This window comes from Ambystoma mexicanum, chromosome 9 (assembly GCF_040938575.1).
Source record: "Ambystoma mexicanum isolate Mex_15411 chromosome 9, UKY_AmexF1_1, whole genome shotgun sequence".
Lineage (NCBI taxonomy): Eukaryota > Metazoa > Chordata > Amphibia > Caudata > Ambystomatidae > Ambystoma > Ambystoma mexicanum.
The window spans coordinates 226,053,094-226,059,093 of record NC_090931.1 but is presented as its reverse complement, the minus strand read 5'-3'; positions in this window follow the sequence as shown (position 1 = coordinate 226,059,093).

Genomic DNA, 6,000 nt, shown 5'->3' with positions numbered 1-6,000 from the left:
ATAAAAACGTACAATACCGGCCCACGTGTACCACACTGCAGAAGCTCCAATTCCCCCCAACACCCACAATTGCTCAAATTTTCAGCCGCCCGCAACCCAGAAGGGAGGACAGGGAGCCGAAGAATGCCCCCACATCGTGGCCAAGAACACCAGGCCTGCATGACTGCTGTTGGAGTGGCGGGCAACGCCACAATAAGAGGAACTTCCCAGCACAAGGGGCCATGCACAGTGCATGTGGCCGCCTTGTTCACTACGCAAGGGTTTGCTGGTCATCAGGCCCACCAACTCAGAACAGAGCCCCAGCACCGGATGACAAGAAAAAGAAACATGCCAAAGCCTGCCGGATTGAGGCTGAAGACAGCTCCTCCTCCAGTTAATTGGAAGATGAAGGAGACAGAATTGCAGCAATGGTCGAAGTGAAGCACACCAAGAGAAGGGAGAAGGTCCACCTGTTATCTGCCTTTGAGCAAGGGAGAAGACTATCTAAGAAGAACAGGCCAAGATGCCTCGTACAAATTCACGGGCAAGACACATTAATGACCATCGACAAAGGGGCCTCGGTCAATGTCATTGTTACGCTCACCTGGTCTCTGCGGAGGCGTTGGGGCACGGTTGCAGCCCTCCCTGAACTTGAATCACCCCCTTCAGGCCTCTCCCTCAGTAGAAAAGCTGTGCGCGGTGGTATGTGGTAATACTGCTCTTGCGTGGAGATAAGTGTGTGAGTGCGCCAATCTGTGACTGTTGTACCTCTCAAACCCTTCACCCCAAAATACGGTTTCTGTGAGCATACGCCGGCCCATAAAGCTCACCTGTGAATTATGGAAGATAAGCTCTCTGTCATGCTACTTCTGGCAGGGGCGCATCGAATGGGATCTAGTTCCTTCACAGATCCCTGATAAGGATTAGTCCAGTCCAGCTGCGACAATGCTTCTCCTTATGATTGGTAAGTCTTTCTTGAGCTATTGTGATACTGTTCGTTCTGTTTAATGTCTTCATATGCTGCTCCTATTTATGCCCGCAATAATGTCTCTCTTGTGTTTTCTTCCCTAACATGGAAATGCGGCGTCAATGCAGCTGTGAGACGCGAGACACGGCCGGATGGAAGATGGATGCTACCGCAATGTTCGACAGCAGGTAAGTGATGGTTTAAGGAAAGCGCGAAGTATGTCGAAGCGCAACCTTAAACTGACTGTTTTTTTATGTCTAATCTTGTCTTCCGTTTTTCCTTGCAGGCACTGCTGTCGACGATGGAGCTTGTCGTGCTGCGGTGCCAAGATGAAGATATCGGCGTTTCGGAAAGTGGAAAGATGAATACTTGGTTCGCCGAAGAGATGAATACTTGGTTCGCCGAAGAGATGTACAGGTAAGAACAGCTTTCCCCAGTTGATAAGTATGCTGGCAGGAAGCAGGATGTCCAGGAAGCAGCATCTTCAAAGGTAAGTCTGACCTCGGGCGACGGTGAGCGTTACGCTGCTTGCAACTGCATAATAAGCGAAGTGTCTGTCTTGAAGATCTGGGCAGCTTATATAGCTGAGATCGTGGGCACACCCATTAGGGCCAGCTTACCAGCCACACCCTGCCACTCCTAGAGAGTGAGCACGTGCAAAGACAATCCATTAGCAGCCACACCCAAGAATACACTTGGGGCTGCTTAATGGCTGGAATGTTCAAGGTTAATGCATCCTGTTTAATGGATGGAATGTTCAAGGTTAATGCATCTGAAGTGCTATGTCCATAATAAAAGCTTTTTGGTGTTAAATGGATGTTCTTGTTTACTTTTGTTCATTAGCCTGGTGCCAAAGGCACCAACCAGGACAGTGTCCACCCAGGTCTTCTGTGCATGCGACCCCTGCATGCCTGTGCCCCTGTCTTCATGACCATGACAGTCATGCCGGTGGCGACATTCAAGCAGACTCACTATTATATGCCTATGGCTGCAAGCCACCTCTACCAGTCGTAGGGCCGTTTTATACAAGACCGGGCAGACAAGACATGAAGATCCAATCCAAAATCTACATTGTCAACGCCGGTATAGAGTGTTTACTCAGCTGGAACTTGGCAGAGAACCTGGGGTTAATTTGGTTCATCTATGATGACACCGACTGAGACTACATACAAGACCTACTAGCAAAGCACCCCAACCTACTCCATGGACTAGGGTGTCTGAAGGGGAATATCAACAAGCTAAATATTGACACAATGGGGCAACCTAAAGCACCGCGACACAGAAGAACGACTTTCCACATACTAGGCCTGGGTGTGAAGGAACTGCAAGAACTAGAAAAGGTGGACATTGTGGAAAAGGTGACTGGCCAACGGCGTGGGTCCCCCCAATGGTAGTCCACAAAAATGCTGAAGCAGCCAGGAAAGGTCTGCATATGCATCGACATGCAGCTGCCGAAAGCGGCAGTCATCCACAAAAGGCCCATCAACCCTACTGTCAAAGTAACAAATGCTGTGCTATTTAAACAAAACCGAGAGAATCGCAAAGACATAGGAATTGTATTATTTCAAAGCAAAATGCATCTTTATTCGGTGCATTGCAAAATGTCACTAATTACTGACAAGCAGCAAAAGCAATCACTTTCTAGCATATGAGAGCTTCAGTAATCCCAACCCTCCTGGCTTCTCTCTAGCTATGATGCACTCCCACACAACCAGTTCTCTAGCCCTAAGACTGTGATGAGTCTGCTCCCTTCTCTCTTAACCTCTGTGAGACAGCCTCCTAAACCTGAACCTACTGCATCTCTCTCCAAATCTACTGACCAGAGCAGCACAGTTATACAGAGCCACGACGCATTTATTGTGCAATTGTCTGCGTAGAAAGCATTTTATTTCAAACTGCGTGCATACTATATTATGTGCCTACTATGGCTACGTGTGCACATTCTATAATTTCACCATAGAAAGTATAATAGTACTGTACTAGTTCATGGTGACAAGTCTCTACATTATTCGAAGAACAGCACATTCCTGTCTCTTCGCACAGCAAGACGGTCTCATGCAGAAACATAAACAAGCATTTCTCCACAACTAGCAAGGTCGTCTCTAACAGTCTGCCAAGAATTACTTTTGTTATGAAAACATCTACACTGTGTGTTTGACATTTCTTTACGCACACAGCTAAAAGCATAATCGTCTGGACAAGACACATAGCAGAACTCAAGCGCCTAGAAACACACTACCATGTGCTATACATGACAAGTGTACATAATTCTTCATGGCTCTCAGCAAATATTGAACCATGATAGCTTAGAACAAAACTATAGTGCTTAAAAATAGCCTAATGCTAAATAGATGCACATATGAATGCATGTATGAATGGATTAATACATGGATTAATAAATGGATTATCTCATGCTAAACTTATCAAAGATATATGCAGTTTAACACTACCGTGGACGAGATTGTGACAGACCTGATGGGATCAAAGGTCTTCTTGAAACTAGACTTAAATGCTGGGTACCACCAGCTAAAGCTGCATAAAAACCCAAGATACATTACCACTTTCTCATCGCCCCTGGTGCTTAGAAGATGCAAAAGGATGAACTTTGGGATCTCGTCCATGGCGGAGATGTTCTAACAGACAATTTATTCAGTGCTCTAAGGCATCCCAGGGGTGCTAAATGTCGCTGATGACATTTTGCTCCACACAAACTGCAAAGCGAAACACCTACAAAGGCTAGCAGCTTTCCTGGACAGATTAGATGATGACGGACTGACCATCCACAAGGAGAAATGAGAATTCCTGTGGGAAAAGTTAACCTTTTCTGGCTATGTATTTAATAGCAAAGGGGTGACCGCCGACCCCCTCAAGGTTGCAGATGTCCAGGTGGCAACACCACCCACAACGCTCGCGGAAGTACAAAGTTTCTTGGGCATGGCCACTTATTGTGGCAGATTAATACACAATCTAGCCCCAATCTCTGAAACACTGAGAGAATCACCCACGCAAACCACCTAATGGAAATGGAGCCCCCTCTGTCAAGAGGCTTTTGAGCAGATCAAGGACTCGCTGTCTGCCAGCACTACCATGGCATGCTATGATACCACAATAAAGACAGTTATATGTTGATGCAAGTCCAGTCTGGCTGGGAGCAATCCTAATACATATTTCCACACGGGTGAAACAAAGCCGATAGCATATGACTCTTGAGCACTGATGCCCACAGAGCAAAGACACTCCCACATCAAGAAAGAGGCAATTTTTGTCCTATGGGGTGCATACATTTTCACCTTTTCCTCTGTGACTGGAAATTCAAAGCCTACACCTACCTCAATCCTCTAAACCCCATTTTCACAGGCTGAGTACCACACCCACCCACCCACAAGAATCAAAAAGTGGCGTTTACACCTCCAGCAGTAGGTATTTGACCTCATCCATCAGGTTGGACCAGACAACCCAGGTCATTTTCTATTAAGGCACCCTTGTGCTGCAAGGGTGGTATAGGTTAAAGAATTTACAGAGACGGAAGAGCACATCTGCCAGATCGTAAAAACACCATGGGCCTCATTACGACCCGGGCGGTAAGGGATTACCGGTAAGGGCACCAGTACTGGTAATCCCTTAATGCCCAATTCCGAGCTCCCTTTGCGGGTCCTCCCTTAACGGCTGGTTTTACCAGCCGTTAAGGACGGGACCCGCAAAGGGACTTTGGAGGTAAGAACGGTACTGCAATTTGCGCTACCGTAATTACCGCCTTCCCTATTCCCATTGAGCCCCTGGGGGCTCAAATGGGAATGGGGAAGGGCCATGGTGAATGGGGAATTACCGCCCCTGCAAACCTTGGAATGGGGCGGTAATTCTGCCATTCACCATGGCGGAATCGGTAGTTTACCGGTGGCAACCATGGCGCAAATAGCGCCATGGTTACCGCCCGGGTCATAATGAGGCCCCATGAAACTGAAAGCAGTCAGAATCGTGGACCAGAAGCGACCAACACTGACCCGTGTTGCAAACTAGTGAAGAACGCAATACTAACAGGGGAGTGGAACTCCTTTCTACAGAACAACCACAACCGCACAGCAGAAGACAAGGACTTTTTAGCAAGGGCATCACAGTCTGAAATGAGCTATCCATTACAACCGATGGCGTGATTCTGAGAGGCACACTGTGAGAGACGGGTCTCAACGACCGGTGGGGGTTGTCTGTACTTCCGCTCCCTATATGGTGGAGGAGAGGCACAGGAGACCCCAGCCAAGATTCTCTATTCGGTAGCAATGGTCGAGCAATCAAGGCCTAGCTTCTCAGGAGGTGATGCAGGCTGGTTCTTAAGTACAGTGTATCCCCCAAGCCCCCACAAAGGAATATCCACACTCTGTATTGGTTAGAACACAGTCTTTATATAATCAAAAGTTAAGGTTATGTACATTTATCATGATAACTCACTTTGTACTCTGGCAAAATCTACAATGACAAATATTTACAATCCTAAAGTGGTACCACCCTAGATCTCATTGAAGTGCATGAACAATACTGTACAATATCACACAGACCAATAGAGTGAAACCAGCAATAGAGAGAGGAGAGAAAATAAGATGGTTGAGCAATAGGCAGAATACTGACCCCTACCACTAGGCACAGTTCTGTGTGGAGATTCCCCCACCTGGGCAACCTGTAAAGAAAGATATAGTACCAGCCCAGTCCATATGTTGCTCTGCAAGTCTTATTCTCTCCTATAATGTTTTTACCCCCCCAATGTACCTGGTGGAGTCGAGTTCCTCGAAGAGGCGTCGACAAACGTCGAGGGACTCGCTGTTCGGCGACGGGGAATCGACGGCCCTTCTTGAATGCCTTCCCTTTCAAGCGGGAGGCACGGGGCGTCGAACGTCCGTCGACAAACGAGGTAGAACGATGTCGAAGAGGCGGCAGCTTCGTCCGAGCGGTGCTCGTCGGCGTCGGGGCGTCGGCGTCCTGCAAGGCGGAGGTGTGCGGGGCACCTCGATGACAATAGTTCTGGACCGCAAAGATTGTAGAGACGGAAGCCCAGCAAGGGCGTC